The sequence below is a fragment of the Calidris pugnax genome, unplaced genomic scaffold (assembly GCF_001431845.1).
Source record: "Calidris pugnax isolate Ruff unplaced genomic scaffold, ASM143184v1 scaffold17, whole genome shotgun sequence".
NCBI classification, from domain to species: Eukaryota; Metazoa; Chordata; class Aves; order Charadriiformes; family Scolopacidae; genus Calidris; species Calidris pugnax.
In genome coordinates, this window is record NW_015090794.1 from 306935 (window position 1) to 334033 (window position 27099).

Sequence of the window (27099 nt, forward strand, 5' to 3'; positions counted from 1 at the left end):
ATGAACCCACCGAAGTTCAACCAGATTGATGACATGGCACACATGAACTTCCTGAACAAGGCCAGTGTCCTGGACAACCTGTGTCAGCACTACACCCACATGAGGATCTATGACTTGAGAGGGCAGAGGGGAAGAAGCAAAGCAGCATGGGGTAATGGTGGGACAGGAACTGGTCCTGACTCAGAGGGGCCAGCCCGTGCTGCTGTAAATTGGGTGGGTGGGTGTGATTTAAATCTTCCAATGTCAGCTCGTGTCCAAGCCCCTCTTTCCTGCCTGTCTGTCACTCGTTAAAAGCAAATGGCAAAGCACCAGGACATTTCAGTTCTCTGCTTTCCTCTTCCCTGTCTTCAAATGAATTCCCTGCATTTCTTTTTTTTCCCCATTCATAAAACGGAGTGTGATATTGATCTGTGGCTGCAACGGATCTACCCTCACACTGAGCTCTGGGGGCTTGCAGGTGGTCTGGAAACTGAAATAAACAGCAGTGGGAGGAATAATCACAGTGTTTGCAGAGAGCGTGGAGATTCTTGAGAGAACAGTGCTGTAGAGCAGCCTCAGGGATCCTTGGCCAGGTGGGATTTCCCAGCGCTTTATTTCCTGCCACCTGCAAAAATAAAACTAAAAAGCGTTTTATCTGGGTAAAACATGCTGAAGAGCAAGTTGTCCAAATAATAAAAGAGACAGAAGCGTCAATAATCAGGGAGTGAGACCTGGTCTTTTCTCTCCTGATAGCAAAGAAGTATGTTGTTTGGAAGCAAATGGCAAGAAGCTCTCCATGAGAATGGCTGCTTCACCCTGCAGAGGCATTGCAGCTTCCAAGGCTGAGAGCAGAGGTGTTTCTTCTTTCTCTTTTCCTCTCCCCTCCGACTCTACTGTGGGGGTCAGTAAAACAATTCAGGATTTAAAGGCATAAATAGCAGCTACATTTGGCCTTGCAGCAAAAATCCTGTTATTCTAGCCGTGTGGGATTCCTTCGGTGGCTTCCTATTTCTCCTTCCAGCTTCCTCACCACCAGAGCTCCGGACTGTCATGTCCCAGCTTGTACCTCTGTGCCTGTTTCCTCCTCCACAACTTCTCCCCCCGAGGCTGTCCCTACCCTACACACATTCCTAGCCTGTCTTATGCTGCCCTCTATCCTTGGAATAACCTTCCTCATCCTACAAGCAATAAACCTCACTCCTCTTTCCTAAGCTGCCTGCAGATCCCAGCCTTGCCCTCCCATTCATTCCCCCATGGGTCTCTCAATCCTGGCACATCCCAAAAACTCTTTTCTGGAAGACCAAAGGACTGAAAACTGCATTGCACTTTGCATTTGGTGTTGTTTCTTAGAAACGGGGAGATCAGCCAGACTCCTGCCTGCCCCAAATCCACAAGGCTGGACTTCTGTGGAGAGCCTTCAGTAGGGCTGAACGTGGAGAGGAATTGCTGCTCACAGCAGTAACTCAGCTTTCTGTGGGACCTGACTGCCAGAAAATGTATTTACTGCCTTGCTTTGGATGGTGAGGAGTAGTTGTGCCCAAAGCACAAGTCTTCAGTGTTGAGCATCCTGCTGATGCTGACTTTTACCTTCTTTTTGTGTGTGTGTAGGAATCCCTGGAAGATCAAATAATCCAGGTGAATCCTGTGCTGGAGGCCCTTGATAATGCTAAAACTATGAGGAAGAAAAATTCCTCCTGTTTTGGAAGTACCAGCCCTTCACTGATTGGTAGGTCATACAAAGATGTTCTCTCAGAAGAAACAAAAACAAAAATTATTTTAAAATGCTTTCTCAAGCACTACAGCTAGATTATATTTATTAACATTTCACAGGAAGCATTATTGTTTCTGATTGTCTTTAACTAAGTTTGTCAGTTGATTTTGTTTTGACTTCATATTTTTATATGCCAAAAGAAAAAAACAGTTTTCATTAACCCCAAATCCATGCCCTTTCAGCTGTTTACTTTTGCAAAGCAGTAAATTTCTGCTTTCATTTTTTGCAAATTATTTTTAATTTTGAAATTGTCAGTGAAAATGTAAAACATTGGGCTTTTCAACGGAAGTCTCATTCCTCTGTGTGCTACATACTTCTGCCATATGCTGCAGAGAAAGGAGGATTTCTTTAAGCTCTAATACAGAATCCAAGAAGAAAGAGGTTTTTTATAGATCTGATCTTTGAAAAGATTAAATTTCCTCTCACTGACTTGCAAATTTGCCCCTACAGGCAATGCTGTCTGTCCCTGATGAATGCTCAGAACCTCTCAGCTACTTTCTGTTTTCCTACAGATATTGCAATCTTGATTAACAGACTCATCTTTTATTTTCTCATCTAGGGCAAATTTATCTGAATTCACTCTGGTGGCACAGGGAAGCTGGCTGGGGCTAACACTGAGAGCTGTAACTACGCACCTAGTTCTTCATATTAATTTTGCTTTTGGATTTTTTTTCTTGTGTTGAATGGACCCTGTTCTGATTACATCAGACACGTGCAGATCTGAAATAAATTCTGTTAACTTGAGGGATCTGCTCTGCTGTAAATGAACCCCAAATCTGCCCCTACTTCCGCAGTGAAGTTACGTGCTTCAGATGAGAAATTTATTTCTTCTTTCTTTAGTTGCCTATGAGACTCTGTGTGAACACATAAAAGACACAATGCCTCCCCCAAAAGCTGTGCACTTCTCATTCTACAATTATATTGCAACCATTACTCACATTCATCAGTACAATGGTATAATTGTCTTGCAACCAAGACCCTAAAAATAGCTGTCCAGGGAAGGTGCATTGTTCTCTGTTTGCACACGTGCATCCAAGACTGAATTGAGAACCACAAATCCCAGCTCTCAAGGTAAAAAGACCCCACCACGTTTCCTGACTAAAGCCCTTTAGCACACAGAAAAAAGAGAGAGGAAACATATGGACCGGGTATTCTTTAATGTGGGATTGTCTGCATCCCTCCTACTTTCAACTCATCCCAGATTTGCATCACACCCAGAGACCATATGTTGGATTTGCCTCTCTGGACAGTGGGCCAAGGCAAGTTTCAGGTTGTTTACCAGCAGGTTGCATCTCCAGGCCTGGAGAGCGAGGGCTTGGACAGACCTTGACTCTGCAGCACCAGCTCAAGGTCCTTCTTCACCCTTGCTGGAGCTCTGCTGGCAGCAGGGATTGTAGGAGTGCTCCCCAAAGTCACCCGGACTAACTAAAATTGGCAACCAAGGCAACCCAAATTTGTCTGAAGAACTCACATGATGCCATTCACCAGCAGAGCTATAGAGACAGAAGACTTCAGCTAAGAGACAAGGAGCAAAAATGCCCAGCCAGGACTTTCAGCAAGATCTGGTGATTTGGTGCAGCTGAATGAACTGATACAGTGAGGTCTAGAGGAGGGTGGTTTTTGTGGAGATCAGAAGCCAAACCGAGCATGTTAGTGCCTGACAGAGGTATGGACAGAGTGACTACAAAGTACAAAATATCTTTTCCAGAGCTCTTCTCGGAAGGAAAGGGCAGTATAAGGACACGCTTCGCAGGTCAATCATACAAAGCATGCACTGGCAAATCGGAAGGAAAGTATAAGGACACGTTTCACAGGTCAATCATACAAAGCATGCACTGGCAATTCAGAGGATGCTTAGAAGTACGATGAGTTGGTCTGGAGATCTGTTCCTGAACCCAGCACTGACATAACTGGACAATTCAAGGCATCTTTTGCCTCCATTTCACTGCCAAAACAGCTACACTAAAACTTGTGCCAGGGGGAATGTTGTGAAGCTTAAAAGCATGCTCTGAGAGTATCTCTGAAAGATACTGTGGTTCTTGCTGCACTCACAGGACTTCCAAAGGACATCATTGGTGAAATGCTGGTTTTGCTGATATTAAAAGCAAAATTCTCACTGACATCCACAGGGCCATGATTTTTCAATCTGTGGCTGCTTCCTACACCTGGATGTGTTTCCCTCGGAATTCCAGGTCTGGAGAAGTCACCTGGCATTTCCCAAGAAGCAGCTGAGAGAGATTATCACATCTTCCATCAGATTCTCTCCAAGAAGAAACTCGAATTTACTGGTATGGCACTCTGTGTGTGTTACTCACTCCCTTTAATGCACACATCCCTGCTCCATCCGCTGTTTCTAGAATAAGAAACCTACTCACCAGAACCGTGCTTGGCTGGAGATTGAAATAGGTTCTCTGCAGTGGGGGGTTGTTACTAATTATCCAGGAAGAAGAGGATTGCAAGTGACTTTTCCTTAGGCAGGCCAGGGTGAGAAAAGAAAGCTGTCTTCCCTTATCTTGATCAATGCATGGGGAGGTCCCGCTTGATCCGGCAGGGCTGCCACTAAGGTAAAAATGATCATTTTCCAACTGAAGTGTTGAGCTGCTTCATGTCAATTGCTGACGTCTCCTCAGTGCAGGAAAGACAGCCAGGACAAGTTTTTCAATACTGGTGAAAAGGTTTGGGTGTTCAATCCCACTTACTTTGACACGGCTGTTGTCAAAATCTCCTAGGCAGTCTAAGCAACTCAACCCGTAACAGGGTTTTTTCTGAAGTGATGCACTCAAAAGGTGCTTAGATATTGAAACCTGAGGGAGAAGAACCTTCAGTGTCCAGTCAAAAAGCTCATGTTTGATTGTACCGATGGCAATTGGTGTAATCACCTCTTGGTCTGTCTCTGTGCCCAAACTTAATCATTACCCCTGGGTGCATCGAGGTGTGATCACAACAGACAACACAGATGATGGGAAAGAATCACTTTCTTACTGAAATAAGCAAGAACATCAGTGAAATTGAAAATACAACAAACAGGATGCTGCTGTTCCAGCCTGAGTTTCCCCTAGGAATAAAATTCCGCTTCTTCAACCTGAGGATAAATAAACTACTGAAAGAGCAGCTAGGGATAGCCGAAAGATTTCTTCAATTGTCTGTGAGCTGAAGCCTGAATGTAAGAGATCTGCTCCAGAGCAAATGAGCCTGACAGAGGAGTTTCTGGTTAACATTCAATGGCCCGGGGTTTGCAGGACTTCAAACGAGCTGGTTACAGGGTTTGTTTGAAGCCTGAAAACTGACAGATCTGAAAGCTGTGGCAGAGACCACGGGTTAAAACCTGTTCATCTCGCATACATATGTAATCTCGAGGAGCAGCTTTTTGTAAGAAGAAGAGTTGACCCTTTGTCTGGTTTTGACACACATTTTCCTTTTTAATATCATCTTGAAGAGTATCTGTTACTGAAAAGAGCTTATTGGTAATGTCTGCTGGCTCCCGAGACTATTATTACAAGCAGGACTTGAGCTACAGAGAGATCAAACAGTCTCCAGCTGCTGAACTTACAGTGCCCCTTCCAGCAGCTGTTGGTATTTTACAGCTTCCAGGATTTGTAGATGGGGAACAAGCCTTTTGTACAAAGCAGATATGATTTTCACAGCCTCTACGACAGGCAGTCCCCAAACCATGGCTGTGAGATTCTCTTGGCGTGCTCCTCGTCCTGCGCTCTCCCTTCTCCGGGCACGGTGAGAGAGCAAAGCACCGTGTTCCCCGCAGAGCTCCACATCCTCCACGGCTCTGCTGGCTGGGAGGTGGGATAATTGCTACAAGGGGATGTTGCTGCTCGTGTCCTGCTGATTTTAAAAAGCGTGGTGAAGAATGGAATGAGCTGATATCCCCGGTGCATTTCGCTCGTGGTATCAGAGACACTAAGAACTAAGCACGTGGTTCTTAGCTGGCATAAATCTGTGTACGGAGGAAAAGCAGAGGGCTGGTTTGCAGCAACGTTAAGCTGCTCTTGTCCCACACCAGTCTGAAGGGACCTGGCTGGTCAAATTTCAATGGGCTGGAAAATGATTTTAGCTGTTTAGCGCTACAGGCTGGCTTCCAGCTTATGGTGCAGATTAAGAATTCCCTTGTGTGGGTCTGTACCCCTTCTGCCAGGTGGCCTTTGATGTCCTGGGCTCCAGTCCAGAAGAGAGGATCTGTGTTTCCAAGCTGACGAGGGGGACTGTGCACTTGGGCACTGGGAAGTTCAAGCAGAAGCCAAGAGAGGAGCAGGCAGAGGTGGACAACACGGTGGTGGGTTGAGGTCTCACTCCTGGTGACAGCAAACCAGGAGGAAGCCAGAATGCTCCAAGCTCAGCCAGTTCACTAAGATTGAAAAAGCTGCTAAAACCAGACGCTTGTTCCCAGGGAATATAAAATGACCTTAAACAACACACTGATTTTTTTTTATTTTTTTTTTTTTTAAATGAACAGATGTGCTATTGAGAGTCAGAGCTGGCATTCACAGCTGCCACAGGGCAGCAGGCTGAGCCAGATGGCGGAGCTGTCAGCTGAGGACTTGATCCTTCTTTGTGGAGCAGCCCTGCTTTGCAGGTGTTTCTGGACCCAACGGTGGAGCAAACCAGCACGGACCTCCCAGAGCATATGGGAGCCCAGACACAGAGCAGTTGCTCTAACACCTTGTTTGAGGTGTGTGTTATTGCCTTGGCTCCATCCAGCGAGCTCTGATGAATGGGGGGTGTGTGTGAAGGGCCAGAGCTGAGACCCACTTCCCTTCATTGAGAGTCAGAGCTGGCATTCACAGCTGCCACAGGGCAGCAGGCTGAGCCAGATGGCGGAGCTGTCAGCTGAGGACTTGATCCTTCTTTGTGGAGCAGCCCTGCTTTGCAGGTGTTTCTGGACCCAACGGTGGAGCAAACCAGCACGGACCTCCCAGAGCATATGGGAGCCCAGACACAGAGCAGTTGCTCTAACACCTTGTTTGAGGTGTGTGTTATTGCCTCGGCTCCATCCAGTGAGTTCTGCTGATTGGGGGGTGTGTGTGAAGGGACAGAGCTGAGACCCGCTTCCCTTCTGCCCTTCTCTCCTTCTGGAGACCTGCCCTGCCCCTGAAGACAGAGCCTGGAGCCATGTTTCTGAGTATGCAACAAGGGGATAGGGACGATGAGCAATTTTCATCCTTTCACTGAGGTTAACATGGTCATCTTCTTCCCTCCAACTGACAAAGTTGCTCTGCTCATGGGTCTGAACTCTGGAAAGCTCAAGAGGGGCATCACCAGGTCCAGGGTGAAAGCAGGGAGCAAGCTGGAGCAGAGAAGCTCTCTTGGCCCTACGCTGCCAGGACCAGGGATTTGGCCAGCGAGTGCAAGTTCCTCAAGGCCACTGATGGCCAGTGAAGGCCAACCACTAGCAAATGCAGACCAGGGCTGCTTCTGCCACAGCCCTGTCGGCTCCATCCAGTGAGTTCTGCTGATTGGGGGGTGTGTGTGAAGGGACAGAGCTGAGACCCGCTTCCCTTCTGCCCTTCTCTCCTTCTGGAGACCTGCCCTGCCCCTGAAGACAGAGCCTGGAGCCATGTTTCTGAGTATGCAACAAGGGGATAGGGACGATGAGCAATTTTCATCCTTTCACTGAGGTTAACATGGTCATCTTCTTCCCTCCAACTGACAAAGTTGCTCTGCTCATGGGTCTGAACTCTGGAAAGCTCAAGAGGGGCATCACCAGGTCCAGGGTGAAAGCAGGGAGCAAGCTGGAGCAGAGAAGCTCTCTTGGCCCTACGCTGCCAGGACCAGGGATTTGGCCAGCGAGTGCAAGTTCCTCAAGGCCACTGATGGCCAGTGAAGGCCAACCACTAGCAAATGCAGACCAGGGCTGCTTCTGCCACAGCCCTGTCTCCAACCCGGAGAAAGCTGGAATATGCACTGAGCGAGGGCAGACACGAGGCAAGTCCTCTGTATGAAGAGATGACATCCAACTTCCATGGGTTTTAACGCACAACAGCATTGGAAAAAAAGTACTTTGTTGGTGCAAATTAATGTGGCCCTGTTGCCCTAAAGAAGTACCGCAGCCGGAGATTGGCTCAGAAATGTGCATCTCAGAAATAATTTCCAGAAACAATTAATTGAAAACACTGGTTGTGCAAATGTCTGACCAGCGACGCCACAGCCGAGCATTTTAACGTACCCAGAACAGCAAGGCTGTTTCATGAGTCTTCAACATGTTGCCACTGGCCTCCATTAAAAATATAATCCTTATAGATATTCTGAAAAGGAAAAAAAAAAACCAAAAACTCAAGCCCAGGCTTGCTTCTAGTGATACAAAGCCATAGGAAAGCTACCCAAAAGGCACATCAGCCAAAGGACGAAATTCATTTTTGCTTCTGTTGCTTACACATTGCTGGAAGAGCCAGAGTCCTGCAGTTCACTGCAGCTTGTGGAGCCTTTCCTGGTGGATGTGACTCTCCTCTCTGCTGTGCTGTCAAGCAGCCATGCTAATGCCTACCAGCGGGAACAGTATTTAAGCATATTATCAAACTCCACCAGTTATTCATATACTCCACTGCACAGACATACTGACAGAACATGATCAGAGCATGAATCACAGGCCCTTTGCTCTAGCTTTTTTACACTCAGCAACTATTTCCTTTCTTTGCTACCGAGCAGGTTTTTTGAATGTGACATTTGGACTGTGCCAAAATATGTTCTGATTGTGCTTGGTTATACCAGTCTATAAGCCGCATTGTCCCCACTGTCAGCGTATCCAAGTAGAAGCCTAAAAGGTAAAAATATAATCTCTCCACAACATCCTTTCCTTTGGCAGTCCTGCAGAATCCTTTATTCAGGGCAAATGGGCTTTCCATGGTAAGGGCCCCTCATGAGTCCTGAGACTCCAGGGAGTACATTAGTGCTATTCCCGTGTCAACATTTACTCGTTTCTTTTCCCTGCACCCACAGAGGATTTCTCCCTCTTTCTACGCAGGTTAACAACCAGAAATCTGCTTTCTCATGCCCTGCTGCTGGGCTATTCTCTCACTGTTCCTGAACTGGGCAGACCTTTTCTCCCCTGCTCCTTTCCAGGTGTGACATGGTATCACAGGGTGGCAGGAGAAGAATGAAGCAGTGGTGGGCTTGCTCCCGAAATCCAGCACTGACCCTACTCTGGGTCCTTTTTAAAGAGGAGGAGGCTGCGGGGAGGGTGAACGTTATGCGGTACAATCAATAGTGTCAGCTCAACGTGTGGGCAAGCAAATGTCATCGGTTCTGGTGCCCAGTGCTTCCCCATCATTCTTTCCTGGAAAGGATTAAGCCTGTCATTATAACACTCTCTTCATCCAGGTGACAGCCTGTGTCTGTCTCTGTAAACGTCTCTTCCGTGCCAAAAGACAATCCAGCTCTGCCCTTGAAAATCCTGCCCCTCCAGCACCAAGAGGCAGCCGGCGCACACCGTGCTCGTGAAGGCACCACCGAGGGCTGCCGCAGGAACACGCTCGCACAGATGGAAGCGTGAGCACAGGCCCAGCTTAATGATGAGCTACATAATCCCCTCCTGGCACTCAGCGGCCTTCTGCTGCCCAGACAAATGTCAGGTTTCCATCAACCAGGAAAACTTGCTGCCTACCGGGATTGTCATCAGCCCAGGACTCCGCAGTTGAAAGGTGAACGGGAAACAGTTTAGGAAACTGCTTTTCAGATTTCGAGCTATCAAATAGGGTGGGATCTTATTTCTACTTCCTCCATGTGCAACTCCATCTCAGCCTACGCTAAACTGGCAAAGCAGCACCAGTGTGAGAGGAGACCGACTTAGAGTGCAAAAAATGGTGAATGCCAACAGACTGTGAACGCAGCTTCTCTTCTTTTCCAAGGATGATGTTCACTTCTGGCTTCAGGATTTTTTTAGGGTACTAAACAACGAAAGAACAACCTCTAAACCAAAGCACAATGCAGGTAAAATGATGCACATTTTTATTTGGTTGGTAGTTTATCCAGACAGCACTGATCTGTTAACTTCAGTCAGTCCAGGCAGATTTACATCGGAGGCTCCAATATACTACTGCAGTGTGATTCCCTTTCAAGAGCATCTCTCATATTCTGTGCAATAATATTGATTTTAGCTGGTGGCAGCAAGAGGCAGGAAAAAGGGTCCTTTTTTGTGACTGCCTCCCAACTTCTGCAGGGTAAGCGATCATCTGTGCCTTTGTATTTAAACTGCCATCAATGCCTTTGTATTCCAGCAGCAGCTCAGTCTCCCTAGTTCATCTTCAACCCTGCCTAAGGCTGGATAACGGTGTCACCCTGATTTTACCAACACAGAACGGAAAGAGTCTGCAGCACTGCAGAGGAATCCTCAGGCAAAGCCACATCGTGGCTCCAGCACAAGCTGTGGCTGGAGGAACAACAGATCTTTATTCAGGAACGAAAGAAGTTGGGTCATCGCTTCACAGACTACCTTGTACCCCTCCAAGGGAATGTTAGTCTGAGAGATGCTTCCAAGCGCCAGGGCTAGAGACAGGATGTCTAATAAACCTCTAATTTTGTGAGAGAAGCATGAAGAATTAGGAAATACACAACCTGGAACTAGACAAATTGGCACCATTATTCATTAGGCTGCATTCCCTCCTGCAACCTATTTTTTTTTTTCGGTACCAACCGCAGAAACAGTGAATTGCAGAGAGGAAGAGCAACCTAAGTTTTCACCTCTGACATGTAATAAAGTGGAAGGGCAAGTAATGGAAAGCAGTTGGAAAACGGCAAACAAATCTGCTATGAATAAGCAGTTACTCACGTTGTTTGAATTCCAACACTATGAAGGCACATCTTCCACTTTCAGATGATGGAGGTGTGCATCCTGTGCAGCGATTTGTCCGTGAGGAATCAGAGGGAGTGGGTAGGAATGCCTACTTCTAACACTTCCATCTCCCACTCCGAGAACTTCCACTTTTCACAGACGGATAGAAATGTCCACAATCTTCTTTACCACTCATATTTCAGTCCGTGCCCCTGGGGCCAGGAAGCTAAACCAGAGAAGATCTTAAGCAGCGATGAGCCTTTCTGCGCTACCGCTAAATGTAGCTCTTATAACATTATACCTGTCTTTCTCATTTTAGATACCAAAGGCTGAATCCCAGCATAATCCCTCCAGGGTCTGTGGACAATAAGAAAGCATCAGAGTTGCTGCTTGGCTCTACTGACCTGGGGGAGAGAAAGAGCAGAATTGGATATAACGAGGTCCTGTTTGCTCCTACCAAATTGAGCTAAATAAATTGCTGGCAGTTATGACTCAGCATGCCTTTGGTGTAGATATAGCTGCAGAGTTAGAGTTTCTACAGCAACCCACTTCCTCATGCATATAATGTTCTCTCTTACACATGCTCCCCCAAACTGACTTTTAATCAGACAGTACAGTTAATATAATGCAAATGAAGTGCACCTTAAGCTATGCGATAAATCTCACTTGCTCTTTACTATTCCTTAGTCAGGCAAAAATCCTACTAACTGATCATTTATCCAATTTAAAAATGGAGAGAGACTGTTGTAGCTGTCTAATATTAGCAGCATATATCATTAATTGTGCATATATGTTTTTGTCATAACATAATGAGAGTAGCTATTGGAACAGCCATGCAAAAGGGAGTATTCTGTTCTTTGTGTGAACCTAAAATCTGCATTTCCCAACTTTTATAATAATTATGCAGTATTCATCACTCCTCCCGCCTATTCTATCCTTAAATTTCAACTTATGGATGGAGGTTAGGTGGGCCAGACACTGTCCCTGATGTTACTTTTAAAGACAAGCACCACAAGATTACTACTGTTATTTTTTTCACGGTCACTGAAACAATTTTTCATTGTCACTGACTGGAGAGGAAAGACAGGAGGCAAAAAACATCCTTTCAATTAACTTCCAGTTTATTTCTATATTTGTATATTTCCAGCAGTATTTGGCTCTTCCAGTGCATGAAAAACTTCATTTTCTACATCCCCAGTAGCATTTTTAAAACAAATTCAATGCTGTTGTCCCTTTTCCTATGTCAGAAAGCTGCTATGGCTCTTCTTGCATGCTGAAAAGTTGTGGGGCATCGAGGTCTTCTCCATTTGACCGAGACTACACACTGACTCCAGCATTCTGCTGCCTACAATGGAGAGTGAACACTTTAAGTCCCCCCTATATACAGTGCCTGGAAACAGAATTGTTTCTAAGCCACACACGTTCTGTTTGCTGCAGGCTAGACCTGATGGCAATGCAGAGGAATGTCCAGAAGTTTCTGCAGCTGCTTTTCTGGGGAGGGTGGAAATTGTATGGTAGGGTGAGGAAAATACTCTGAGGCTGTCCTCATCTGCAGAATTAAACAGTGGCAATTACAGGCACTGAGAACCTTGGGATGTCTGGGCAGGGAAGATAAGGGCTGGGAGAAAAAAATAGAATGGCCACGTTCACTTAAGTAAAGACACTGAGAAAGCGAGTGGCATTCCGGTTAATTATTAATAGGGCAAGGGGCCTGAATGATTTCCTTCCAAATCAATGCCAGAAAAGTTAGTAGACAGAGAAATTCCTGAAATCTGAGTCTAAGCTTGCTTCCTCCAGGGAGTGGAAAGAGAGTGTCTTAGAAATTCCAGACCTGGACTTCCCACTTCTCAAAAGAGCATCGAGAAAAGCGGTGAGGTTATGAGCACGGGACTAAAAGATTTCACTAGTCATTAACACTTAAAAGCCGAAATAAAGCTGCTTAGTTCACTTCTCTTAAGCAGGACCACATTGTCACCATGAAGGAACAGTTCCAGCTCGGACTCTCTTCAATTAGTCCCAGGATGGATAATTCAGTTAGTTTTCTGGTAAGAGAGGAAAGAAAGTGTTGACCGAGACATTCAAGTGAAACAAAACTATGTTAAAGCCAATTTTCCACATGTAGGTGAAACAAAATCTGCCTTTTTGCCTGGGGACATACCTTCCCAACTCTAGTGCAAACCAAATGAACTTCCACAGCCTTAGAAAGAAAGAGCTTTCAAAGGATTCTGGTCCCATTTGGACTGGTAGGAATCTAGAGCATTATAAGAATCATTCTGCATTTATATCAGTTCAGAATCTGGAATGCAGTCCTGATTTCTATGCTGGCACGCAGATCTGCTACTGTGCACCAGAACAACCTTTTCTAGGAGTGGTATTACTCATACTATAGATATGAAACTCTCTGCACTAAACAGGCATTTCAGGAAACACCAGGTCTCCCACTGGTATGCAAAAAATACCAGGATCTGATAATAAAAGGACCACCTCAGGGCTTTCAGGGACCATTATAATAGAAAAGGCTTGTTTGGGGAACCTCACGCTTGAACTCCTTACTTCCAGGTGAAGCCTTTGCTGAATGTGGCCCAATAGAAGAAGAAAAAGTAACAGAAAGAACTGGAGCCGAGAAGCATCATGTCAAAGAGTCAGGACCCCACAAAACCCGAAAAAGAGCAGAGGAGCAGACAGGGACCCTCAGTCAGGAGAAAAATGACCTCCCCATCCAACTGCTGGCTGAGTGTTATCAATGGTTAAAGGCTTCATATTCCTTTAGGCAGGGCATTGTCTTTCTCAAATGACTCAGAAGAGGCTCCTTTTCAGAATATGGAACGAATAAAGAGCATATGGGGACGATGCGTGAGATTCACAGACAGCCTGACTGTATCTGAAATAAAGTTAAGCCCTTAGAAAACAGAGGAGACGAGAGGCCTCATGGCTAAAGCAAAGGAGCTGTTGTCACAAGTCCCAAGTTATCTTCCTTGTCAACCATTGATGCTCAGCATGATCTACACCAGGTCAGGGTGGCATCTTTTTAAAATGTAAACTCTTCTTTAAGGACCTGTGTGTGTATAAACAAACAGATTTTTTTATGCTTAACTAAGAAGGTACAGCCTGAGTCACAGAGATTCAGATCAACAGGTATGTTAAAGGAATCTTAATAAACTCTGCAGAAGACGTATAAACAAACAGATTTTTTGATGCTTAACTTTAAGAAGCTATGGCCTGAGTCACAGAGATTCAGATCAACAGGTATGTTAAAGGAATCTTAATAAACTCTGCAGAAGAGGCAAAATCTTACTCTTCTTGCTAATGGAAGTTTGCTGCTGTAAGAGAGGAGTTGTAGCAGCCTTTCATAGGATGAACACTGGATTCTCTTGCCTTCATTAGGAACAAGAGAACTTGTTGGATGCTGAGGGGCACCTGGCCCAAATGAGCCCGATCCTGGATATGAAGGAGGTGACATCAAGTGCCAGCAAGTGGATCCTGGAGGATCAGCTCAGTGATCTGAAATGTGACTTGGAAGGGCAGGAGACTACCTTGACTCAAACTCAGAAGGAAAGGCAGGTATGAAACGTGACAGAGAGGTTTTTTTCTGCCTCATTCTTCAGGGAAATGAACCCTAGAAATGTCCCTAAAGACATCTGCATCTCCTCTATGTTCTTTATTAATTATACCCACTTTTACATGGCAATATTGACCAGCCTCTACTTATAAAATGCTCCCCTCCACAGCCATGTAACTCCTTTCCACCTCGCTTTGGGGAATACTTTTCCCTCTCCTGCACCTGAACTGTTTTTGATTTAATGTAATTGGAGAAGTTTTAAATCTGTACTGTAGCAGCCATGTGGCTGTCTGCTGCTTCTTCTGAAGTCAGTGTTAACATCCACAGGATGTTAAACTCACAGATGCCTCATATGTCTCAGAATTTATTAACTGAAGCTCAGATCCCTTCTAAAGAAATATAAGCTTCCAGTGACATTTTGTCCCGATGCTGCTAACGGCTCGTGTGATCCACAAAACCTTCATGATGTTCCCTTTCCTGTCTCCAGGCATTAGACCACGGAGTTCGAACTCTGACTTCAGATCTCGCGGCTCAGAATGACTCAGTCACTAAATTCCAAAAGGAGAAGAGGGCTTTGGAGGAAGTTCATCAGGCAGAAATAACTGCTCCATTTTTCTTTACTTTCTCCCATTCTCATTCTCCCAGTCTGGGGAAAGGAAAAAAACCCAATGTTGTCTGCTTGCTTAAATACTGCGAGGCCACAGTTTGCTGCACAAACAGGAAGGGAGTTGTGTTTTTCTAGGTATTAACTCATGGCAGCACAGTGAAGTGTTGCCAACTTGTGCCACTGCCCAAAAGAGCTACATGAATTGCTGAGGGCGAGCAGGATTCTTCCGTAAGAGTCAATGCTGGACCAGATTCCTCTGGGCCCATTGAAAATACACACATGAAGCGCATACTGCTTTCGGGAGGCATCTCAGATGAATCTATTCTTTGGGTTTTCAGGCTGAATTAGTTTCTCAACCAACTCTGTCTTGGTCTCTCCCTTCCTAGAAAACTACAATGTGAGGAGAACCCAACCAAGGACAGCAAACCTACCACTCTGATGCACGAGGTGAGGTGCAGTTGCCATGGTCTGTATTTTAGATGGTCCTCTTCCATCTGTTTTTGGTATCTTGCACCCTTCTGATAAACATCACCTGTATGTATGTTACAAAGTTCTTTTTCACACTGATTCCACTTTTTTCAACTTGTTGGAGGAACAAGAAAAGACAATCCATAGCAAGGTGGAAAAGGCTCATCATAAAGTAGAGTGACCTCAAAATAACAATTGCTAACCTCAAGGAGATGAAATGAGCCAAACTTGAAAGAGGCTGTAAAGAAGTGTCAATTGTAACAGAATTTCCCAGGGTACAGGATCCCACTGGGTGCAGTTGTGCTACATCACAGCTCTGACAGCATTAGCTACACCTGAAAAGTCACTTGATCATAAAGTCACCAGGAAAATCCAGTGTCATACCCTGATCTCTTCAGTATTAACCTAATGACAAGCAGAAGTACAGTTCAGTAGATCAGGCAAGCAGAATCAGAAATACAGGATTTTGTTTCCTGTGTCTTTCTCTGACTCATTGTCTGATATTTGTAATTCATCTTCCATGCTCACCCACATATAAAAAGTGTATAATCACTGGGAAGTTATGAGGCTTAAATGATTCATGTTTATGTAAGGCCTTATGATCTCCAGATAAAAACTGGTTTAGAAATGCAAAATATTATCACAAATTAGAACTTTATTTTAGTGTCACTATTGACTACTTTAGTGATGGGTCTGCCAGCACTTCTCTGACAAACCTCCCCTTAGAAATTAACTTCCCAGAATACAAATATCCCACTCCACATTATCCAAACCACTAATTTACCTAGTTAAAGAGCTAAGTAGCTAAGGCAATGTGTACAATCATTAATAAATACTGGCAAGCTTTGCTAATTCAAATTCTAACACAGTGCTCCACAGGGAGTACAAGATGCTTGTGCTTCAGAGCAAGGCCACTGGGATGCCTAAGTGACAGAAGAAAAATTAAGTGCTGTTGTTAGCTCTTCAGAGCTGCAAACAGACAATTCAACTTCCTGGGCTGCTTGTGCCTTTACGTGTGGACTAGTTAATGATGGGGTAAGGAGGAGCTTCCACAAAGGAAAAAGGGACTTAAGTGCCCTTCCAGTCCCACCAAGGAGACAGGACACTAGATCTCAACCCACTTTCAACAAAGATTAACACGTTCAGTACATTGTAGAAACACTTACTTGGCTTAACTCATTTGCTGTAACGTCCTTCCTTTCCCTACCCCGCAGTAGCCTGCTTGCGCAGCTTTATCTTTTTGGTAAGACTGAATTGGCATAAAAGATTAATACAGCCATTTTAAACCTACCCTGTTAAGTTGGAGTCTGGAGCCTATCACGCTTCAAACCCTTAAATAATAGAACCAGCTGAGATCTAGTATTTATTTTTCCCCAGGTAGATTTTGACTTTTTTTTTTTTTCTGCAGCAGGTTCTGACTACTTCTCTATGAGCTTGTGAAAGCCCTCGGCTTGGAAACATTTGTCTTGTTAGCTTCCAGTGAATCAATAGCTCAGCCAGCTCTGAGATCCAGCTTGCCTTGTATATTATCCACTCACTGTATGCTCTGCCTTCTTTGAAGTTTGGGATATGGTACGCTCTCTGCAGATGTCCTGCCATGCTGCTGTGGCCTGCAGAAAGGTGATCTGCTGCCAGCACCTCCTCTTCTCCTTGCAGGCAGATAGCAAAGACAGCCGATAGATCTCTTCACTCACACGAATGCCAAAGGCTCCTGGAAGGCATTCTCCCTCTCACCGTGGAAGGAGAGGTGGTAAATAAAACCAGAAGTGAGGCCACAGCTCACAAGATGTGTTACCATTCTGAATTCAAATATTTCTGTCATCCGACATATTTCAGTGCCCAAAACTCAGCGTTTTAACAAAAAAAAAAAGACCCACAAACCTAGACTGTAGCTATTTCTACAAATAAGCCTCTCTTTCCCTCAAGTAACCAAATCAGCTTGATCCTATTCCTGAAGGCCAAATTCCAACATGATACAGGAAGGCAACAACGCTGCAGATAACATCAGTTGTCTGCTGAGACACCTGGCCAGGTCTTTCTTGCTTTGTTGGCTGAGTATTCCCAGCAGATCTCTCCCAGGAAAAAAAAAAATGAATGCACAGTGTTACTATTCTGAATTCAAATATTTCTGTCATCCGACATATTTCAGTGCCCAAAACTCAGCGTTTTAACCAAAAAAAAAAATGACCCACAAACCTAGACTGCAGCTATTTCTACAAATAAGCCTCTCTTTCCCTCAAGTAACCAAATCAGCTTGATCCTATTCCTGAAGGCCAAATTCCAACATGATACAGGAAGGCAACAACGCTGCAGATAACATCAGTTGTCTGCTGAGACACCTGGCCAGGTCTTTCTTGCTTTGTTGGCTGAGTATTCCCAGCAGATCTCTCCCAGGAAAAAAAAAAATCCAGTACAGCTGACATATATATGGAAAAAGGAAAAAATTGTGATTCTTGTTTGTATTTCCACAGATTTCTCTCACATTTCTTGCACATTGCCACAGCTGTGCTTGTGTGCACCTTCCAGGCCCATATATTGAAGGGTTGTAAGAAGAACTAGATGCTGAGCACACTCTAAGAACACAGGTAACATTATCCAAGGAGGGAAAAACTCCCCAGGGGAGTGATTACACCTCTGAAAAGACCTAAAGACATTAAACTACTAATTAAAACCCCAAAATTCCTCATGAAAGAGTAGTAAGATGGACAACAATCTTGAACTCTAGTTTTAGCTCAAGCAAACTCAGAGTTATAAATTGAACACGCTACTCCTTTCATAGCAACCTCTGAAGAAGCCAGTTATGGATGGAGCAGCCCTCCACAGAGCAGGAGAGCAGCAAGTTGGGGAAAACAGGGATTTCTCTGTCCTGTGCTTCAGCCATCAAATCACCCCATCCACCTTTTACAGTTCTGTAGTGATGGGTGGATCTACCCTAATAAATCTTTCGTAAATTGCCAGGATGTGGTTGTTAAATATATAATCAGATTCATTAACAATGGAAAAGCCTGAAGATAATTCACTCCCCAAAAAGGTTATATTTTAATAGAATGCTCTGAACACAGTCTAATGACTATTACAAATTGATAGCATCAATAATAAGTAACATTTCCATTTCAGTTCACAGTAGAAATGCTAGCTAATTAATTCTCAACCGTATCAGGAGATAGGTCAGTGTTGTTAGACACCCTGAAGGTGGGAAACCTGCAGGTGGGCTTTTCTAGGTGGGAAAACACGAGGTAAAAGAACTTGTCCAGTGACACAAAAAGCAGCAACGTGAGTTAAAGCAGAGCATAGCACTGGGGAATTTCTCTTCCCTCTCTGATTATGCCCTCACACTTGCTACCGTTCTTTCCAAAATGGTTATGCTCCTAAATTACAAAGGCTCTTTGGCATGGAGTAAGAATTTCTTCCCTTCTTTCCCACTAGGTGGAGAAACACGGAAGATTGCCTGGAAGAAGGTGGTGTTGCAACAACTGCTGAGCTCAAACACCTTCCCAGCATCAGGGCATCTTGTCTCTCCTAAGAGAACGACAAACATCCCTGGGACCCTCCAAAGAAAAAGCTTCTTCAGCAGCTTCTCTGAGCTCATAAGTGGGTCAGATCCTGCAGACCTTACCCAACCTTCTCTGCACACTGCAGACCTTGGATGGGGTAAAGCACCAAGGGTCCATTAAATTCACTGTGAGCTTTGTCATTCCTATAGAGTTGGAGAGGAAGGGGATCAGAAATTCATTAGAAAGTTGCTAATTCAGAAGCATACAGTAAAAAGAGGAGGCAGGACTGTTAGGTGCATTTTATACTGTTTTGCAAGGAAATATACAATGCCTGCAGTCCAAAGAATTACTCTGAGCTTTAGCACGGAGGCCTAGAGATGGTTAATCTTTCTGGAAGATATCAGCCACTGACCTCCTAATGGATAAATACCAAAGATGGGATTTGTCCCAAATAAAGAGACCATTAAAGCTAAATAAAAAGCTTCCAGAAGCCTTTCTTATAAAGCATCCCTGAGGGCCTTACCGAGACTCCAGGGCTGCCAGATCCCAGCTGACAACACCCACTTGGCCCCTTCTCAGATCTAATAGAACCGCAAGTGGGAAGCTGGGCTGCTGAAGCTGATCCTTGAGCTGGAGGAGGAAGCCCAGCAGATCCAGGCCACAGGCTCTACCCCACACAGGAAGCACACAGCTGCAGATGGCAGAGCTCCTGGAGCATCCTCAGAGTCAAAGGGAAGCTGCAGACAAACAAACAGGTCATGAAAACAGAGTGGAATTCCTGCAGAAATCCAAGGTGAAAGGCCAGGAGGGAATTCCTCAACAAACCACCAACACAGCCACGGGTGCAGCCATCAGTGCAAGGAAGAATTCAGCCCTCTGCAATGGGAGATAACCCACCCCAGCAAGCAGCTGTCTGCAGGTGGTGTGAACACTGCCCACCCTGGCTGATGGAGAGGACATCCCCCTCACTAAAGATCCAGACACTCTCCACTCCCCCGGGCTATTACAGTCATCCTGTTATAAATACAACCAACTGGAATAAACTTGAGTTTGCAAGAGAGGGAGGGTATTTTGGTTCTTCAAGCCTCAGCATCATATGACTGACTTCTCTCTCACAGCTGAATTCAGATGCTCTTGTTCACAAGCTGGAAGATAACCTGTCTGAAGCCAATGCCCAGCTGGCTGAGGTGGAGAAAAGCCAAGCTGAAATTAATGCCATCAGGCTTCAAGGTAAATTCCTTGACAGCTTTGTGCAATGTTACCTCACTCTGATCCTCCTCTTCCCCTACATTTTGTTTAACCCTGGCAGCCTTGCCCTGTCTCCTCTAGCAAATCTGCCCCATCCTTCCAGCCTTTGCTTCTCTTTCTCTCCAGTCAGATTGAATTAGTTCCTCCCCTGCTTCATTACAGACTTTTCCCACAGCTGAAAACAGCCAGCTGAGTCGGGGGCACAAGGAAGCTCAGAGCAGACTTAAACCAGATCGTCCACGTGAAGATTTCTCTCTCCTCACAAGCAGATGACTTCAAGAGGCAGCTGGATGAAGAGTCGAAGGTACTGGGGACCGCCAACTGCCTACAGAGGTTGTTGGTGTCATGGGACATGCAGTGACTGCTCTTTTGCATGCTGTCCACTGCAGAGTAACAAATCTTGTTTCCTCACAAAGGAAAACTTTCTCATCCAAATTAATCTCTGGGCTTGTCACCAGCTGATCTTGGAAGCAGTGGGGTGGGGAGCGTGAGCCTGGATATGAAAATAAGATACAAAATCTCCCATGAATCAGCAGCGAAGATTCTCAGCCCACTGTCCATTCTCATACAGCAGTTTATTTGCATAGATCCCACAAGTTTGGCTCAAAATACACCAGCATTTCAGGTCTGTCTGACACATCTGTCTTGGAAATTTCTGCTTATCTCCAAAGAGTAATTTGAGTGCTGCACCTGTATATCAAAAGTCTGGCAAGAATTGCCTGTGTGTTCAGAACAATCACCAAATGGGTTTACTGTCATAGTTCTTTTGAAACATTGTTTGAGAGAAAACAGCGATGATGACAAGCCAAGTTCTGTTTTCAGTTGTATGAACTCAATTCAATTCACTGCAGCACAGCAAAAAGCAGGTACAGAGAACAGAAACTTGGCTCCTGACCAGGAAGGTATTTTGAAGCTTGAGATGTTTCTAGCTGGTTCAGAACTGGGTTGTTCAAGTGGAACACTCCAGCTCTGGGGAGTGGGGTCAGTGCATTCATGCATCCAGTAGGACAGATGAACGGTAATGGCCATAATGTCTCAAGTCCTGTGCTGCTGCTGCAGTGATTCTGGCCAACACCAAGCGTGATCTGGACTCAATGGAAGAGTAGTTGGAGGAAGAGGTGGAGAGCAAAGCTGAACTGCATTGCCTGGCCTCTAAACTCAATACTGAAGTCACAATCTGGAGGACTAAATACAAGACTGATGTCACTGAAAGAACCAAAGAGCTGGAAGAAATCAAGTGAGCACTTGCCTTTCAGGGAATCTGGGATGGGACTTATGTCAGGCTCGTTATTCAGTTTGACCGCTGAGTCACAGCTTGGAGGTGTGATCTGTTAGGACTCAATTCAGTAAGACAGAGAGAAAGCAAAGAACCCCAGCCAAGAGAAAGAAAATAATACTTGCAATAATAAACAGGGAGTATTCAGACCTAACACTTACACACTGACAACAGAAAACCAACACTGATCCTTTCTGATAAAGGCTTGGATTTGGACAGCCTTTCTTTATTCCAACAAGGGCTTTACTCTTCCAGCAGCCCCACCCCTTAGAATCTGGTCCTTGGGATCTGGTATTACAGACTAGAAGTTGAGCCAACCCTTGCAGCAGTCTCTCTAACAGAGCTAACATAAAGATGCTTTCGCATAAGAGCAACAAAAGTTAAGGCATCACTATGCACCTGAACAAGGTGAGACAAATGGAATAAGGTAGTGCATCTCTGCACGACTTTGTACTGAATCCCAGGGATAGTCACAAGGGAGGGAGGCTCCTTTGCTCTGAGACACTATCCCAGTCCTTAAGGTACTTTAATGGACGGTGGGAGTGTCTGTCACCAGGTTACAACCCAGTAATGAAGAGCTGAGCTGTGGCCCAGTATGCCATACCCCACCAGTGGAGGGGATGAATCGGCCACATCCTAGTAATAGTTTTGCAGTCCCTTTTCTGAGACTGCTACCAGGTTTCCACCTTTTCACTGGTGAAAACAGTGATGGTGCTTGAGATGAGGGCTCCTGACTCCTACCACTCCTTGCTCCGTTAACTACTTACTCACCAGGATATTTCTGCCCTCACTCCCTCAGGACAAAGTTGGCTGTGAAGCTCCAAGGAGCGGAGGAGACAGCTGAATCAGTCCAAGCCTGGGTTGCCAACATAAGAGAAAATTAGGCAGAGGCTTCAGAAAGAAGTGGAGGACCTCGCTGTTGACCTTGAGAAGGCAAGAAATCCAGGATATTCAAGAGTGCATCCAGCACAAGCCTGACCCAGCAAGACATAAGATCTGGTATTGGAAACCCCAGGAATCTTTCTGTTAACCCAGGTCAGCTTTGGACTGGTCCCTTATTTCTTAATATTTTAAGATCTCTCTATTAAACGTCAAGTAATCTGTATGACCATGAGAAGCAAGGCTAAGATTTATCACATCAAGAGAAAACCCGTACGAGAGCCGCAGCTAATTCCTAGGAGCACACAGCATGCTTCTGGTAAGCTCATTAGCTGACTTCCAGAAACAAGAGTACAGCTAAAGCAAAAGCCCTCCTTTACTGCAAGCCAAGGTATTCATCTTCTTTTTAAGGATAATGATATCCTGCTTTGAACTTTTCAGTGTTGCAGTACCAGTGGGTTGGCCACTGGTTATTAACCACCACACTCCAAGCAGATCTAAACAACATGCAGCTTAAACACTAGCAACAAATGCTCCTTCATTAAATTAGTATTTCTATTCTTGCTAGTGTTGGTGTAAGAGCATGAATAGTAGTGCAACTGTGGGACGTTTGAATAAAAATGTTACTTAAAATAGGCACAAAGGCTGCTCCAAATCCACTGAAGTCCTTGGGTATCTGCCAATGACTGCAGTCGGCTTTAGAACAGGGTCTCAAGAGCTGAAAATCCCACATACATCATTACATTACTGGGCTGAAAAATCTGTTTCACCATCACTTTCTTTAATGAAGCAGTTCTTTATTCTATGGTTCCTGTGGTGTGCTTGTCACCATGGTATCTGAACGCATGTGCAGATCATAAGGATATGTAGAATATTTGTGATTAAAAGCTCCTAGGAAAGAAAAATGCACCTTTATTCTTTCCCTTCATGACAAGCAGTTAAACACAAGTCCAAAATAGTCTTGAATAACATCTTGTTTGTAACCGAACCCTCTTTGAAATAGAAAGAGTCATACTAATCAACCCAGGCAATTACTAACAGCACATCTGCACAAGGAATATCTGAAGTGGAAAACATTTGCTCCACAGCAGCCTCATTATAACCACAGGAGCAAGGAAGACTATCACACTGATGGGAACTGGGTGATCTTGTTAAATTCCTAATGGTGAGGAAAGAAAGCCTCGTAAACATTTTAATCATCCATTCAGAGTGACCAAGAGAAACTCTGCCAGTCATTAGAGTGGCTGCCAATTTAACTGTGACTAGCTGGCAGCACAGGCAGAGAAGTGAAGTGGAAAGAAAACTTGTGTCCAGTGAATGCTTGGCTTTATCTTTCCAGGCTAATGCTGCTTGTGGTGCCCTGGACAAGAAGCAGAGAAACTTTGGTAAAATGCTCACAGAATGGCAACAAAAACGCAAAGAGGAATGTACAACTGAAAATTTTGAGCTAAAGACTGTCTATGAAGAATCCTTGGAGCGCCTGGAATCTATGAAGAAGGAGAACAAGGCCTTTTAGGGTAAGTACAGGTTTGGTGTTAAAAAACTCTGCAAATCATAAGCCCCTTGATTCCTACTGGTGTCTCCCTGCACCAATTCCACTTTTCTTATTTCTAGCAATGCTTTCCCTCTCTGGAAACATATATTTGATGGACCTGAAGTCAAAGGTTAGATTCTGCTCTTGGGTCACACACACACAGCCCACCCTGATCAGATCACCCACAATTGTAACTAGCACCAGTTTACTGCTTCCAGGACACCGACTCTGGGGATAACATGCAGGATTGAGGTCCTTTCTGGACCCTCAAAACACAGTCACAATAGCAGCTTAGTTGTACTCGCCATTGTAGTAGGAGATCATCACTCCAGGCTGGGCCAGGTATCATCACTAGAGCACTGCATAAGGGAATAATAACTGGTTACAGCATTAGGCTTAACTAAGACAGAGGCAGTCCCAGTTCCTGGCTACCAGAATTCTCTCTAATCCTGAGCAATTCACTTAGGGGACTATTAGCACTGGCCAGGTTTACACTGAGAAGATGTTCCCTTGAACCTCAGTGGGGAGGATCAGGCATCTCCAGGAATCAGTTCAGAGCAAGTCAGTTAAACTGCTGCTCAGAGTGTTTCTCTTGGCATTTTGGTTTTTTGTTTTTTGGTTGTTTTTTTTTTTTTTTTTTAAAAAGCACTTCTGTAAATTGCAAAAATTAATCTCTTACAGGAGGCTGGAAGATGAAAATTGCAAGAATTAATCTCTTACAGGAGGCTGGAAGATGACAGTGTAAATATTTAGAAGATGCTACAATCTGCTGCCCTTGCAGCCAACAGAAAACAATGATGGACTCCCTGGCACAGCCCCAGTGTTTTCTGGGCTATCTCCCCCAACCCTTTGCTCTGGCCCACAGCAGCTGGCAGAGAGCCCCGCTCCGCTCTACAGAACGATGTGGTGCCCTGTTTGCATTTTGTAAGAGCAACCATCTGAAAAGGGGGAGAGGGGGAGGCTGGATAAAAACTGTAAAAAAATTCTCTTGATTTAATAGGTTTCATTCTTCCACCTCCATGAACGCATGCAGCGAGCAGGGCTCATTCAGAAATCCAGGATAATATTTAGCAACGAAAGAAAAGGGCAGCTGATATAAAGTGACTGGAATCATTTCATGCCACTTCCATTCAAAGAATCTGCCTGGTGCAGTTGGTAAAGTTCATAGTCCTGAAATAAACCTATCATATGAAATATCTGTTTTCTTCCCTAAAGGAGATTAAGGATCTAATCAATCAGCTGAGGGGTAGGGAAGAGCATTCATGAGCTACAAAAGACAGAGACTGGAGATTGAGAAGGATGAACTGCAGGTGGCACTGGAGGAAGCAGAGTCTTCCCTGGAGGTACCAATGCCACAGATGCAGGAGCATCACGCCAGCTGGGTGGCTGCTGCCCACATTCCACCAGATGGATTTTGTATGTTTAACCCCACAAAGGGCATTTATTCATCTGTTGCACCCTTCCTTTCAGGCTGAAGGAAGTAAACCGATTTGCATTCAGCTCAAAATGGCTCAGGTTAAAGCTGACATTGACAGAAGAACACGAGAAGGAAGAATTTGAAACAACCATGATGATGTGACATTAAGTCTCAGGCTGCAGAATAAAGGTTTTAACTTAGACACTAGGAAAGATTTATAATCATTAAGGGGAATCACTCTTTAGACCAAATTGTCTAGAGGCTGTAGAGTGTCCGTTACTAGAAGTTAGGTGCAGTCTGGTCACATGTTGGCTGGTTGGACTGGTTTAGCAGAAGGTGATCCAGATTTTAGGCAGCAGACTTTCAGGATGACCATTTGAAAGCCTCTCCCTGCTCTATGTTTTAAAAGAAGGTATTCATTAATGCCTTAGTGCAAAATACTGGTTTCTCGGTTTTAAATAGGTTTGAAAAGTTCTCATATATCTATTACTTGGTGGGCAATAATTTGATACAAAGGCTGGATCAGACTCAATGTAACAGAATGTTGTACCATATGCTTCACTGGACTCCACAGCAATAACCACCAGCATGCAATTGAGTCTCTGCAGGCGAGTCTGGAGGCTGAAGCGAAGGGAGTGCTGAAGCTCTTGGGCTCAAGACGACAGACACTCACCCGACCAGACTGGAAATGCAACTGGATCACGCCAACAGGAATGACAGTGAGCTTGTTGGGAAACTGAACAAACTGCAACAGCACGTCAAGGTAAACTGGAGAGAGTAGAAGCAGGTCCCTGGATGGCAAAGCAAACCAGTTCTATTTCAGAGCTTAAGCAACACAGCAGTAGATTATGTGCTCTTGTTTAGACAGACATCTTGAACAAATTGAGAATTTATATTTAAAAGCCCTGGTTCTCCCACTCATATCGATTTCAGTCTGCAGTAGCTCCAACAAACCTTACAGAAGACAAGCATTACTATCAGCTTTTGTTGAACTAGAAACCCAAGGAACTAGTCATATGTAGTTAAAACAAAAAAGTCTTGCTTTTAAGATTAGTTGTAATTGCTGTTAGAACAGGATAACCAAGAAATGGACTAGAAACTAACAGATGTAAAACTAAGGAGCTTCCTTTGGTGCTTCATTTCCAAAATAAAACTAAGTAATTCAATTAGTAAAAGGCTAGTCTCTTTGTTGGAATAAAGTGACAGAACTGCTGCCAAAAATCTAATTTTAGTAACCTAAAGAATAACAACAAAGATTCTTTCTCTATATACACATGTGTGTATATATATAGAGACACACTCAAACCTAACTTGTCCTCAGTTACGTCAGTCTCAGTCAGAAGTAAGTCTCTTGAAGTCAGTGTGGCTCCGAAGATCCAAGACAGACATACATGACAATGGGATCCAGCGATGGTTTTTGGAGTTTTTTATAGGGGGAGGGTTTGGTTTTTTTTTTAAACTATTTTAAAATCTGCATCACCTTGAAGACCAGCTTTGCAGAGAGAGACCTCCTACATCTTTCAGCTTCCTCTCCCTTCATTATTTACATTAATCCTTCATTTTTGGATCTAAATGGATGAGGATGCTTGCCAGCCTGAGGAGGAGCTGCAGGAGCAGTACATGCTGCCTCAGCCCGCTACAGACAGCGCTGGAAGCAGCGCAGACCAGCCTGGAGGGCAGCAAGCACTCTTGCAAACTCCTAAAGCAGGCAGAGGTCATGGAGAAGACATAACGAACTCAATGTCCATGCACAGAGAAAGCAGAACTATTTAGAACTATTTTGTCAGAGGGCTTATGTGCAACTGGTTGGGTAAGAAGTCTTAGATCTGGGTAAGAAGCACAGGCTTAGGCCAATAACGGATAACAGTGGTCTCTAAGGTAGGTCTGATAACTCTGCAGAATGTGAAGACCTCAGTCTTTAGAGACAGCAGACAGATGATAACAGGATTTTTAAAAAAGCACCATCTTGGCCCAGCTTTGCTCTTAGCAAGGCCTACGAAAAGACTTCTAGCAAATTTGGAGGAAGAGTTAAGGCCATGCTGAGTGCTTGCGAAAAACCCACCTTAAAAGGGACAATGTAAAATCCTGCCT

The 27099-nt window shown here is 44.7% G+C and overlaps 1 pseudogene; it reads left to right on the forward strand.

Moving 5' to 3' along the window:
* LOC106884635 lies at positions 1 to 26781 on the forward strand (annotated as a pseudogene).
* Positions 26782 to 27099: the final 318 nt, after the last annotated feature.